Below are 15,704 nucleotides of genomic sequence, written 5' to 3' on the forward strand. Positions count from 1 at the left end.
ATTCAAGATCAAATATTCTAGTTTGTTAATGTTAAATCCAAACCACTAGAATTACTTATCTTGTTCTTGTATATCAATCTAGCGGATTAAAATCCCTAGAACTTAATCTCAAATCGCTTTTAGCATTTGATCTTTTAATTACAAAAATAGAAAAAGTTCATGTCGAATTTATTCTAAATTTGTAATAATTGATTTGAGATTAATCCCTTGTAATCGATACCGTAGTTGTAACACCTTTCAAGTTTAATAAAAGTTTTATTTAACTTGAATTTTGTTTCACAATTTTATTCCGCATTTTATTCGACGAAACGGTATTGTTTGCATTCAACCCCCCCCTTCTACAAACAAATTGGGACCTAACAGGATTTTAAGATGAAAACCCGGGAGTCATTCCGATAATATTATGGGACGATTACAAGTCCATAATAGTATGTTTTAAAGGGACTCAACGTCCACTTACGAAATATTAAAATTCCTCAAACTTTTGTTAAAATGATTTCCCAACGATCATATTCCCTCAACTATATTTTATTGTTCGAATAATAAATATTTTATACCTATTCCTTTATTATGGGAGAAGTATACTCCAACAATTATTTATTACAAACCCGATTAAACATTAAAGATTATTAATTGCGTAGACATAAACTAGTTGAGGAATATTATTTTAAATATTCTTTTAAAGAGTAAACTCATTCAAGGTTTAATTATTTATCGATTATCATTTAATTAATTATTATTTATTAAAGGGTTTATTTATGATTTAAAATCATAGAACCTGATTTAAAATACTTTCTGATTTTCGAAAAATCATTCGAATAATTTCAGATCGTCGAATAATATTATCTCGACTTATTTTTTATATTTTGAATATAGTTTCAAAGAGAAACTCCCCCATTATTTAATTATTTGTTGCCAACGGTCAACTCACATTCTTAGTACTTCCTCCGTAAACTTTCGGAAGTACATATATATATGAAGTAAGGCTATGCCTATCAACAAGCAAAACGCTTGGGGGAACTTCGATGTGGTTCGAGTTCTCGGGATATGATAGGATCTCCTAAAGGACAAGGGAGGGGTAGGATCCAAGTACTTCGTGTATTGGATAGACTACTGGTACCGTAGGAGATGGTACAACATGTACCTAAGGACCTGCGAAGTGTGTGTATACCCGAAATGAGGACACATAGCCCGTATACGGCAAGGGTGATAACCGGGATACGAAGGTGTCATCCTTCTACTAGTAGAAAAGGTTACTTTTATCGTAGTACGACTGATCATCATATGTGGTGGCTCCAACGAATGTCCTATTCTTCCAATTGGAATTGTGATGCATTACCGTAACCCAAGCCTATGTGCTGGGTTTACTATTAAGGTATTCGCAGGTTAAAAAAATCCACTAAAGGATTGCTTTTGTAAAAGGTGTGTATCACCAAGGGAAACTATTTTCGAATAAAACGTAATTATCATATATGATATTTTACGTAAGTTTATCATACAGTCATTTTCATACTGTACATTATTATGCTGGGCATTATAGCTCACTCTTGCTTTCTTTTAAATGAAACAACACAACAGTGAATCAAGATGCCTACCATTAGAACCACAACCAGGAAACGGATAGGAAATGGCCAGATGTTCCGTAGATTGATTGGTGTTGTACCGCAGGTAGTCCGAATAAACTGGATTAGATTTTAGTTGTTTTTAGTTCGGCTTATTTATAAGTATGACTTATGAAAGGTAATAAATGAGAAACGTATATTTGGCCGACGGACTAGCCTTACTTAAAGGTTATTCCCCGGTAAGACTTAATTACTTTTGGGTTGTAATAATTATCACTTTGCGGTTTAATCTACTCTAGTAATGAATGGTTCGTTTCCAAGACAATAACCTGTAAGTGTGTGTGTGTGTGCTAAGTGTGGGGTCATAAAGTATGAGTATTTATGTATTGTGGTATGAGGTATGTGGTTTATAGTGGTTTAGATGGCATGGCCTCCGAGATTCCCGACCCCGGATTTTGGGGCGCCACAGAAATGGTATCAGAGCCTTAGGTTATCAAATCTTGGAAACAATAGGATATAAAATACGTAGACATAGGAATAATAAAATAATCAATTAGAGCTCAAGTCTAGTTCGTTGTCGGGCTACACAGGTAGTCTTGACAGTTTTACCCTCAAGGGAATTCCGACTCTAAGTTAGTAACACCTTGCCTATTGTGTCAGGTACCAGTTGAGCCTATGAGGGAGGTTGAGCCTGTCTATGATGTTATGGTTCCTGAGCATGACCCTACTCCCGAGCTAGAGGACCCACCCATTGATGACTCAGATGATGACCCTACTGAGGATGTCCCGGAGGAGGAGACTGACCTTCATATCCCCATGATTGATGATGTTGAGATGACCCAGGGAAATGGCGTAGGCTGGAGGGATGTAGAGATGTACCCTCACCCGACTATTCGCTCTCCTACACCACACCCAGGGATGCAGAGCCCTTTGCCCTATACTGATGATGATGAGGATGATGGGATATATGCAAAGGTCTACGAGGCTTATGACATATCCCCTAGCGACCCAGACTCACCTCTACCACCCCTGGAGACCATACATGTAGCTGTACATGACTGGATGGTGGCTCATCTTAACGCTGAGATCACTGCGGCATCTGCCCGTATTACGGAGTTATGCCAGGCACTGATAGCTGAGAGAGCCATCCGACTAGGATACCCAGGGGATTTCATAGCCGCAGAGAGATTGATGGGATCGAGCTCCGTACCCGGGTTCAGATGAGGATGAAGGCGATTGGAGGATACATCCCGGTAGTTAATGCAGATCTGATATCGACAGGAGCGATAAGGAGGGTACGTGACCTCACGCGCAGTGACAATGACTGAGGGACTAGTGACTATTTATGGACCTTGAAGAAGGTTGGGTGACTTGTCACAAATTTTGATAGGATAGCTAGTAGTAGATAGCGTTCCTAGCCCTTCAGGGTATACGGCTTAGGTATTTGCATTTCAGATTTTCAGGACAAGTAATGATGTAATATAATCAGGCATGTATGAACTCGGCTAGTTGTTTTGTCCCCTAGATATAAATGGGAGACCCTATGGTATATATATCTAACAGTTATTTGGAAATGGATTTCCATATTATTGCACCTAATAAAAACATGCTAGATAATAGATGACATGCTTACATATGAATAAATTAATCCAATTGTAAAATATTACAACTACATTGACAAATTTTCCTTAACAGAACAATGGCACCCCGTAGAAAAGGAACCAGGGCACAGCCCGCAGAATCTGTTAACCAACAACGGAATGAACCTGACCCTGTAGTGAATGAAGAAAGTGAAGAGGACCTAGACTATAATGAATATGATGAGGAAGAATATGTAGAAGAAGAGGCTGAGGATACCAATCAAGGAGGGAACCCCATGAATAAATTTATGGAACTGTTAAGAGAAAATCTGAACCAACAGCCTATTATACCACAACCACATGATGCCCAACAGACTGCAGCCACTGCCTTTAGGGCCTTCAAATCTTTCAAACCCCCAGAGTTTCTAGGATCTGCCGACCCCGTTGAGGCACGGGCCTGGCTCAAAGAGATAGAAAAGTCCTTCGAGATACTAGGTGTAGAGGAATGACACAAGACCATTTTCGCTTCTTACATGCTGAAAGGAGAAGCTAATCATTGGTGGGAGTCCAAACGAAACCTAGAGACTGGTGATGTGATTCAATGGGATAGGTTTACCCGACTGTTCTTAGACAAGTATTTCCCTAGGTTTATGGAAACCCAGATGGAGATTAAGTTTCTGGAGTTGAAATAAGATAGGATGACTGTGGCAGTGTATGAGGCCAAGTTTACTGAGCTATCACGATTTGTGCCTGAATTTGTGAATACTGAAGAAAAGAAAGCACGAAGGTTTCAGCTTGGTCTAAAACAATGGATCCAAAACCGAGTGGCGGTACTAGAGCTGACAGATTATGCCACCTTAGTGAAGAAAGCCTCGATTATTGAAGCTGATAGTGAGCAGAGTGTGAAGGAAAAGGAAAATAGGAATAGAAAGATAGGAAACCAAGGTGGAGGAGGAGGAGTAGGAACCGGGAATAGGAGCCTTCCAAGCAAGTTTGTCAGGGGAGTGGTGTTCCATCCTGCGTGAGGCCCCGGATTCAGAAAGGCCCCAAGTGAGTGTGTTGGCCAGGGCGGCGGACAATCTAGGGCAACATTTCATAGCCAACCACGTTCCCCAATACCAGAATATTAGACATTTGGAAAAAGATACTTTGGGGTGTGCACCGAGGCAAGAGCCCCTTTGAAATGTTACAGGTGCGACCAACCCAGACACCTTGCCAACAACTGTCCCCAATACAGCAAGACATGTTTCTAATGTGGGAAAGTAGGGCATATGAGGAAGGATTGCCCGACATTAAAGCCCCCAGCCTCAGGGATGAGCATAGCTGTATCCAACCGACCCCCAGCTGCTAGGACCTTCAACATGACCGTTTCGGATGCTGTCCGAAACACTGACGTGATAGCAGGTACCCTTCTATTAAATTCCAAACATGCAAATGTCCTATTTGACTCTAGAGCAACCAAGTCATTTATATCTCAAGATTTTGATAAAAAAAAGTTAAAACTTAACGCCATACCCTTATGTGAGATATTACAAGTGGAAATAGCAAACAAAGAAATAATTTCTGTGAATCAAGTACACCCTAAGTGCAAGTTGAAATTAGAAGGGAAGGTCTTCGAGGTTGACCTAATCCCATTTGCGTTAGGAGAACTTGATGTAATCTTAGGAATGGATTCGTTATCCAGTAATGGAGCACAAATAGATTGTGAACAGAAGAGGGTAAAGATAAGAGTGCAAAATGGAAAAGAAGTAGTGTTTAGAGGTCAATGACAGAACCAGAAATTTCTGATAATGCTGTAGGCAAAAAGATTATTAAGGAAAGGTAACGAGTCCTATTTGGCTTATGTGGTAGATACCAAGAAGGGAGTCCCTAATATACAGGACATACCGGTAGTGAAAAATTCGAGGATGTGTTTCCAGAGAACTTACCAAGGTTGCCACTTGATAGGGAAATAGAATTTGCTATAGAATTAGCACCAGGAACGGCACCAGTGTCCAAGGCCCCATATAGGCTAGCCCCAGTTGAGATGAAGGAACTAGCTTCTCAACTGCAAGAGTTATTAGATAATGGAATGATAAGACCCAGTGTGTCACCATGGGGAGCACCAGTACTGTTCGTAAAGAAAAAGGACGGCAGTATGAGGTTATGCATAGACTATCGAGAGCTGAATAAGCTGACTATTAAGAATAGGTACCCTTTCCCTAGGATTGATGAGTTTTCCTCAAGTTCTGAAGATAATATTTCTGTTGAGACTCTAGTTCCTATTCTGGGCAAGGAAGAATTGGTGACGAAATTTGTTGAACAGGAAGCACCTATTCCTTGGGAGGATACTCACAGAGGTGTGGAGTGGACCAAGAAGTGGAATGACACTGATTTCATTCCAAGCCCTAAAATTCTGACAGAGCATATTGCTAAAGCTGATGAGTTGCTCAAAAATGCTGATTTAAAGACACAACTCAAGATCACTGCTCTTTCTACCAAACATCTTCAAGGTCTACATTCTTCTACTCATGAAAAGGTTGATACATTAAAGGAACATGCTGATAAGCTAGATCTACAAATCAAGCTTGACAAGAACATATATATCAGACCTACTCTTGAGAAAATTGAAGCCATTGAGAAGATTCAAGAGAAGCAACATGCCTAAATTGATGAGGTTCTAGATAACCAAGTTTCTCTGAAAGCTCAATTGGATGAAATCTAATCTTCAGTTGAACTTCTTCTTTCTCTTTTACTTCCTGATGATTCCAAAAAGGGGGAGAAGGTAGTTAAGTCCAAATGCTCACCTACTCAAATACTAAAGAAAAAGGATGAAGAAGGTGATGACCAGGGAAACTCTGATAAGAGCAGAGGTCAAGGAAAAGTTCAAGGAAAATCTTCTACGCAGAACAAGTCAAGTTTTGATGCTGTGAATGCGAAAAGTCTGAAGTCAAGTTCTGATAAACAAAGTCTGATGTTCAGTTCTGATATTCTGATTCAGTCAAGATCTAAAGACTCTTAGAAGTTTTTACAAACTCTGAAGCTAAAAGGGAAGCAGACTACTGTTTATAACAAAAATCCTAAAATCCAGACCCTTGATGAGGAGATAGCTAGAAGATTATTTCTGAAACAAAATCCAGGAATGGATTTGGAAACTCTCAAAGAGGAAGAAGCTAGATTTGCAGCTGAGAAGACAAATCTTATGTCTAAAGCTTTTGATGCAAAGAAACCTCCAAGGCCTAAGGAAAAAGGCATTGTGATCAGGGAAAAGTCAAATTCTGAGGCTTCAAAGTCCAAGACTAGATCACAAACTTAGATTGATCCTAAGTCAAAAGGAAAAGAAAAGGTTGGTAAACCTTTAAAGATTGAAAAAAAGATAAGTTCTTCTGTTCCAGTCTATCAAACTACAATGCATGATGATGATTTGATTGAAGAATCTAAAACAACCTCTAACACTGATCAAGTTGTTCAGAATGAAGAACAACAAGTTATAGAAGAAACAACAAATTCTGATCAAGTTGATTTGGAAAAGATGAAATTGCTGATAAGAAGAAGCTGTTATGGAAGAAAGCTACTCCAATTGAACCAAAATCCAATCTTATGATGAATCAACTCGCAAGATTTGGGTTGAGATCCAAGCAACCTAGAGATAGAACTGGATTAGGTTCTGATGAAGAGAAGATACAAACAGGAGTAGAAGTTACTCTAAGAGATCCTTTCATGTTGACAGACAAACCATATGAACAAATCAAGCAAAAGCACCTTGACAAAGTGCTGTCTGCTCAAATTGTGATAGATGCTCAGGATAAGGATAATCTAATGGAGAAATTGATTTTATTTCTCAATGATGGATTAACTTACAGACTAGCTGATACTAATGTGCTTAAGAAGTCTGTCAGAGAACTTCAACATATTCACTATCTTCTGGAAGTAAAATCTGATGTTACAAGAAGATGGTCATAATACATTTTGAAGGCTATAAGAGATCTATTTAGAATCTCTGGTACAAAGACTTCTCAGTATATACCAATAATTACTGAAGGTGATGGAAGAGAAATTCATATGCTGAAGAACTCTGCTAAGGTGGAAGTTATTCTGAAAGGAAAATGCTTATATTATAATGAAAACTCTTCACATCCTAGAGTTATCAGACTTAGTGATGGACTTGAAAGAACATCAATTCAAGCTCTCAGAACAGCCATTTATCAAATTGGTGATAGTAAAGATGAAGAACTGATGCAGGTCAAAGCACAGTTAGTTGAAGTTCTGAGAAAAGCTGAAGACAAGTTGGTAAAAGATTTTGTTAAGAATCATTATGGATTCAGATTGATCCAGTGATGTTGGTAAAGCTACAAAGACTGTAAGTTGTAGTTAATAGTCTTATTAAACTCTCATTGCATTCGAACTTAAATGTTTTTGACATCATCAAATCTATTAACTTGTATATTTTACATAATTTACAAGTTGGGGGAGATTGTTAGATATATTTGAGATGTCATGTCTAATATGTTGCATGTTTAGTATTCAGATCTTAACAAACAGGAAATTTCAGTACTTACTAGAATCAATACTTACTGGAAGTCAGAACTTAAGAATATCAGAACATAGATTATCAGAAGATAAATATCAGAAGATGGATATAAGAAACTTAAGTACGAGAGGACTTATAGTTAAGGAAGGAAGCTGATTTACAGTAAAGAAGATCGAGACTAATACAAAAGAAGATATGCATGGAAAGAGTTAGAGGACTGAAAGAATTATATAAGATATCTGATTGATATATTTTAGGAGATAGAATTATATTCCATATCAATTAGAAGTTATGTAAAGTGTAAGTGGCTGGGTGGCAGTTCATCAACGCGTAAGAGGCCGGGTGGTGGTCCAGCACAAGGTCCTTATGTGGCCAGGGTCATGACCGGTGGGGGATTCATCCATCTACTAGTACAAAAGGTTACTTATTGGTATCTTTGCCTGATCAGCAAGATATCAGGTTTATGCCAAAATTCTTTCCTTTCCAAATTTATTAGATATTGCAATTCTGTTCATACTTTACATGACAGAGGTTTTCAGGAAACGTATGTATATATATAGGTGTATATATATATCGGGACTTAATGAAGTATATCATAACTTCATTTCCTTCAAAATATTTTAAAGATTGAATCTATTCAAGTCTTATCTTGTAGTCTCATCAGTGTGATGAACTTTTGAAACTAATTATAACTTGAACGGTGGTAGTTCAAGTAGTATTTGGAAAAGATATAAGTATATTGGAGTATCTTGTAACTTCATCTTTTAAACTTATATCTAGTAAATGATTATCTTATGCATGACAAGGATTTTCAGAAAAACGTTGAGACAAGGTTAGATATATGAGATCACCTTGCAACGATATTTTTATACAGTTATACACTGGAACTCTGTGTGTATTATACATGGAAGAGGACTTCCCAGATTTTGAAAAGTATATATGTATATATACTGAATATTTTGCGACTTCATCGCATTAAGATATCAAACTTGGTTAATTTCTTTTGACCAAGACTTTCATGAGTACTATGAGAAGGCTCATATAGTGTTAATCATTATACATATTATTTTGGTGGGCTTGCTGCTCACCCTTGCTTTCTTCTTTCATCATACAACAACAGATAGAAAAGATGAACAGGACCAAGCTCCCAATTCGCAAGCGGATAGGAAACGTTCCGCAGTTTCCTATAGGTGTTGATGTCGCTGTAGCTGAGGTAGGAACTACCAATAGGCTAGGCTTTCAACTTTTGATGTACCAGATTATGTATATTTATGAATTGTAATAATGGCAAAGAAATGTAAATTTATTCAGAAACCTTTTTAAGGTATATTGACATATAATTGTGGAATAAACGACTTGTGATTATTTTGGATATTCATCTATGAGACTATAACTTGTGGTGTGTGTGTTTATTGTGGGGTCACAGTACAGAGTAGTTGATAATTTCTTAAGATTGGGTGTTATTAAGGGAAATGGAACTCATGACAACCCGGATCCCCGACCCCGGATTTAGGGGTGTTACAGAAGTGGTATCAGAGCTAAGCGTTATAAACCTTAGAGATGATGTGACGTTAAGATAATAACTAAGATAATAAGAACTCTTGCCAAGTTCATAATCGGGCTACCTAACGTAGTACTGACAGTTAAAACCCTTATGGGAACCCTTATAAATATCGTGATAGAAGAGTAGTTCGTTATCGTATATCGTAGCGGGACTCCGAACCCTGAGGTTGAGGAGCAACAACGCGATGATGTTTTATTACTTATTGGAGATCAGATAATGGATCCGATAGAGCGTCCTAACGCGGGATCGGATGATGTTCATATTGAGGATGTAACGATTGAGGATGTTGTCCTAGAAGGGACAGTTGCTGAGGAGAATCCCATGGAGGATCCTGATAAGAATGAATAAAGGACCACTGATGAATTTATGACCATGGTTAGGTCGACTATCGGAGGTAGGATTGGTCGGTCACTACCGGAGGTTCGTTCAAGTTTGTAAAGATAGTAGCCCCCTTTAACGCGGCTTACTCGTAAGACTGAGAAGTTCGAATGGACAGAAAAATGCGACAACAGCTTTCAAGAACTAAAGCAAAGGGTGGTGACGGCCCCTATGTTGGCGTTGCCGGATGGAAAAGGAGATTTTGTGATTTGTAGTGACGCTTCCCATAAGGAATTAGGGTGCTTCTTATACAGCACAGCAAGTAATCGCGTCCGCGTCAAGACAATTAAGGGAATATAAAATTCGATATCCCCACCCATGAGCTTGGGCTCATGGCAATAGTTTTGCCCTAAATATTGGAGGCACTACTTGTATGGAGAGAAGTGCGAGATTTACCTAAGCCATAAGTGCTCTAGTACATTTTTTACGCAGAAAGAGCTCAACATACGCCAAAGGAGGCGGTTAGAGCTAATCAAGGATTACGATTATGAGATTCTTTATCATCCAGGGAAAGCCAAAATGGTGGCTAATGCCCTTAGTGTAAAGGAGAGACTCAATATGATAATGTCTTTGGGAGAGTTGATAAGAGATTTTGAGAAAATGGAAATAGATATTAAGGTAACCGGAGCCGGTACCGAAAAGATGTTTGAGATTGCAACACAGTCCGAATTATCGGAAAAGAACATATTGTGCCAGAAAAAGTGATGAAGGAAGGCAAAGAGCCAACAATTAGATAAAAGATTAATACCGAGAAAGATGAGAAAGGAATAATGAGGTATTCCTACAGAATTTGGGTTCCAAATGTTCAAGAGCTTAGAGATGGGATCTTAAATGAAAGCTAGTTTGAGGAATATGATTTAGAGCAAAACTTGAACGTGATAGTCAGGGAGGTCGCCATCAAGATAGAATGAACCCATAACATAATGAAGTGGAAAATGAGGATTTAAAATGTATAAGATAACCCCAAGTATGGGAGAAGGATGAAACATTTCATACTAAGGAAACAGAAAGTCGAGTAAGGAAAGGAGACCCAAGACGGCACTCCTATACGACAATTTATGGACCTTTCTAGACAGAACTTAGACTATTATCCCCAACCACCACCCTAAGGAAACAATGTGGTGAGAAATTCTTTCAGGACCTTTAAGTCGCTAAGCTCTCAGAGTTCCAAGGAACAAGCTGACCCAGTCGAGGCAAGAGCCTGGTTAGAGGAAATATAGAAATCATTTGAGATTTTAAATGATTGACGAATCACAAAAGACTGTTTTGTCACTTACCCTCCTAAAAGAGAGGCCACCCGCTAGTGAAAGACCAAGAAAGGAACGGAGCCAGAGGTTAGAATAAACTGATTTAAGTTCAGTCAATTGTTTTCGGGAAAGTAATTCTCAAGGTTATGGAGATAGTGTAAAAGCTTTAGAGTCAGAACAAAGGCAGACGAGTATGATAAATTATGAATCTAAGTTGTAAAAGTTATCAAGATTCGTTCTGAGGACACGAATCCAGAATGACGGGATGTTTGAAATCAATACTTATGTTGTGTTAGTTCATGAAATAATGATAAGATAAAGGAAAATAAAAAGAAACTGAAGTGGAAAGGAATATAAAGGCATTAGAGTGTGAGGAATGATAAAGGAGTTGGGTATGAAGAAACCCTAAAGACTCGTAGCAATAGAAATAGAAAAGTATGTAATCGTCAGGATGAGGGTGATTCACCATGAGTTAAATTGATGGTTGAAGGAATAAGAGATACATATATTTTATCCCCTGTAAGTTGGGAGGATTTGAGGAAACCTTGAGATAGTTCGAAGGATAAATATTGAGACACGGATAGACTGAGGAGACAAGAAAGTAAGAAATTAGGAAAAATTGGATGAAGGAAGTGACCTTCAAGAATGTGAAGTGTAAGACCGGTGGCTTGATACCCAGAAAGGGAGACGCCATGTATGAAAGATATCCTAACATTGAGGTGACTGTTGAGATAAACAACAAAAGTAAATAAGGAATTATTAAGAAGAGGTTCACGTTGAACACGACCAATATCTTCCAGAACATCCTTGTTATCGTTACCAAATTAGGCAAGAAAAGCGGATAACCGTTGTTATCTTTTGGAGGCCATATTGATTGACCTCATTTTGAATACAGATGTTATTGTGAAACTAGGCATATACTATCGAGGTGGGAATGATTGAATAAGACACCCTTATCAGGGATATATGACTTGATTTATCCATGGAAGGATGCATGTACTTTTTTTAAAAGGTGGAATTAGGGATAGAACATCGGTAACTTAAAATGAATCCTAGGGGAATGCATAAAGGTTGGCATTTCACCCTTAATAGGGATAGTATGAGTTTTGACAGTATGAATTGGAAAGGATTAAGGTAATAACAACCAGTAAGAATCAGTGGAGAAATTTTTCAGAAGTATATAGACAATGGTTTTAGTATTAGTAAATGGTATTTTGATATGCCCTGTATCTAGGGAATACAGGAGGAACGATTGAAGGATAACCTTAGAGGTTTTACAAGGAGAAAGGTAATATTCAAAAATTCTCAAGAATAGAAATGTTGATAAAGGGAATATGACGTAATTATAATGATGCCAAGTGGGGCACATGTTAAACCATGAGAAAGTATGGATCGAACCAGTAAAGGTCGAAATTGTTCAGGGCAATTAGAGCCTAAGATAAAAGATGTTCTAAGTATAATTGAGAGTCAGTCGTGACAGTGATTAACCTCTAAAGACTGAGGCAATAACTTATGGAAAAATGGTGATATTTTTTTTTACTCATCAGATTTTAAGGAAAACATCTTCACATAAGCTGTGATTGAAATGAGGTATAAAATTTATTTGGAGGTGGTTAAAATGACATTGACTGTAAGGAAATTTTACTATCAGGAAAGGCCAAAGAGGTGGCCGACACTTTAAAGGTAAGAGGATAATTATAGGCGCTTGTGCCAAAGGAATACAGTGATGATGGTTAAAGCTATGAAGGTTGTATTATGGTTTGGAAGATTGACATTCCTTCTGATGACTGTGCAATACCCAACCGTAATAGTAGTTTGGTAATGGTTTAATTCGTGTAATCGCCAGTGAGCGGGCTATCTATCTCAGGAGATACTATCTTGAGATAAGCCAGGACCATATTTCAAAAAGGACTAGATGAACCCTTGAGTTAAGTCTTCTATTTAAGGCATACGAGTAAGAATGGTATTAACCTACTATCGTTCCTTTGATTAAAACTCTTCTGCAATTTTATCTGCTTCATGTCATGTATGTATGTCAGGATCAGGAGTGTTCTTCATAAATCATGAATGGTGATTATGTTACCTCCTTAGAAGAATTTTATACGACATATATGGACTCCGTATGGTTAGATATTAAGATTTCATGGAAAGTGAATGATGACAGTAGGTCAGTGGTGGACCATAGTAAGGCAGCAATAATATTGCGAATAATGAGCTGATTACAACCATGAGAGTTGTATTGGAATGGATGTTGAGATTAAGTACCACTAATCGGGTCGTGGTAGTGTATAAGTTATCATTGATAGACTAATTAAGTGGAGTATCTACCTATTGAATATTTATTCCTTCTTATCAATAGAGAGTCGTATTACTATAGGAGGAAGGTTGCGGTGCGAGCATAGAATCCTAGTAACAGTGATATATAGAATGAGATCCCAGATTCGATTTTTGATGTCGAGGGAGTTTCAAAGGTGATTATGTATAAGCTCGAGGAAGAGCATGGGTCCATAGAATGATGGACGGGATAGCGAAAATATTTAGGCATGTGAAATACGATGCTATAATACTTGATGTTGATATAAATACATATATGTTTTGTTCTCCTATGACAAACCTCTATAGTTCAGAGGTAGATTCCAAGCCAGATATTTTGTGGCAGTATATTTTTATATATATTTACAATTCTCTTCAATTCATTCTTTTCTCTTCTTTTCATTTCACATAAACTGATAAGAACAACCCTTCCAGAAGGGGAGGTATTGCCGAATGACTATCTATCTGTGTGATAGAAGCCGAGTAGGATACCAACTATTGTTTAATTGCTTGTCAAGTACTAAAGGCTGGCCACCTTCTGTACTAACTATGCAATGTAACAAGTGTTCATGATCATAGTGATCTCTCAATGAATTCTTTTACTTCTATATGATGGATCAAGCTTTCAAAAATAGAAATAGCTGAAAAAGGAGTAGTAAAGTTATGGTGGTATTCGGAATGGAAACACATTCGTGATACTAAGGTTGACGTGGTTACTAAAAGGTTATAGAACGCTAACGAGCAAAGGTATAACCAGTATAATATTAGGAACGGAAGGTAGTAGCGATTACGAACTGGAAAAGAATGGGTATTGAGAAGCAAAAGCTCTAATGCTAAAAGCTATAATGAGAGTTTGTGCAATAGACTTGAAAGAAATTGGAATGATCACTTAACACGGATTGAGTTTTCTTACGACAATAGATCGTATGTCAGGTATCGAGATGTCGTCTTATGAGATCCTTGAGGGAAGATAACGTCGATCTCCCTTATGTTAGGATGAAGTTGTAGAGCGCAAGATGCTCGGACCAGCAGTGGTCCAAAGGACCAAGGATTTAATAGATTTAATCAGAGGACGGCTGGTAGTAGCCCAAGATGGATATAAAAAGTATGTTGATTTGACACGAAAGGACAAAGAATAGGAAGTAGGGGACCTAGTGTTGTTAAAGGTATCCCCTTGGAAACCCCTTGGAAATGATTGATGAGATTCGGAAAGAAAGGAAAGCTAAGTCCACAATTTGTCGGACCCTTGGATATATTAAGACATATTGGGAATTTAGCATATGAGCTAGCCCTACCCCCGAACATGTAACAAGTTCATAACGTGTTTCACGTATCAATGTTAAGGAAGTGTAATTCGGATGCCAGATAAATAGGGGCATATGAGCGCACAGACATGCAACCAGACGTAACCTATATGGAGCAACCAGGTAGGGTTATAGAGTGAAAAGGAACAAGTGCTTAGGAGAAGGGTTATCAAACTAGGCGGAGTTTGCTGGTAGGACCACAATGTGGGAAAATTTACTTGAGAGTTAGAAAGTGTAATGCTAAGAGAGTATCCCTATTCATTTTCTATCTGATTCCGGGACGGAATCCTTTTAAGGAGGGGAGACTGTAATAACCCCAATATTTGGGAAATTTTTGAAACCCTTATGAATAGTGTTTTTGATGAATGAGAAAACTTTTCATGCCACACTATGTAGGGGTTCTGTTATTGATCTTCTGGGATATTATTAGTACTCTATGTGGTATATAAGTGTATGTAAAGATCGTTAGAATCCAATTCCGAACACTTTGATTTTTCCCGGAAATCCACTAGATACGGAAAGAATTAAGTATAAGGTAATAGGATAAAAATGATTTAAATTAAAGGATTATAAGAGAGGATCATAAAAGGATTATAATGTATTGAGAAAGGTTAAGGAAACCCAAGTAATAAGATCCCGGGTATGATCCCTCAAACGATAAATGAAAACGAAAGTTAAGCGAACCGTATAACAGATCAGCGGTCATTAGGCAAACAATTAGGAAGTTAATCAAAGAGATTAGAGGGGATGATGTCATCCAACCAATGAGAAGAGGACAAAGAGGGGAGGATGACATCACATGATGACATAAGCATGACATAGGGAGGAAGGAGATGTGGTTGGTTTATAACCATACAAAGTCAAGGTTAGAAAGGTAATTACCCAAAAACAAATCAAAAACAACCAACCAAAGAATCAAATCAAAGCAAAAACACAAAAATCTCTCTTTCTTCCAAGCTTGCTCTCGGCTTTTCTTCTTTTTCAAAGAAGAAATTTCCAAAAATCAAGTTCCAAGCATTGTTAAATCACAAGGTAATTATCTAAGGTTCCTTGTACATAGATATGGATATCCTATAAGTTTAAGCTCCTAATTCCTTCACAATCTCTTCCAATAAATCAAGGAAGAAGATGGTGAATAGTAACCTTCAAGAAATAACTTTAGTTTTCTTGAATTTTTATGAAAGTTTAAGGTTATACAAGCAAGGATCAAGGTTCTTTAGGCATTCAAAGCTCTTGTGTTGTGTTA

The sequence above is a fragment of the Apium graveolens genome, chromosome 3 (assembly GCF_009905375.1).
Source record: "Apium graveolens cultivar Ventura chromosome 3, ASM990537v1, whole genome shotgun sequence".
Classification (NCBI taxonomy): Eukaryota; Viridiplantae; Streptophyta; class Magnoliopsida; order Apiales; family Apiaceae; genus Apium; species Apium graveolens.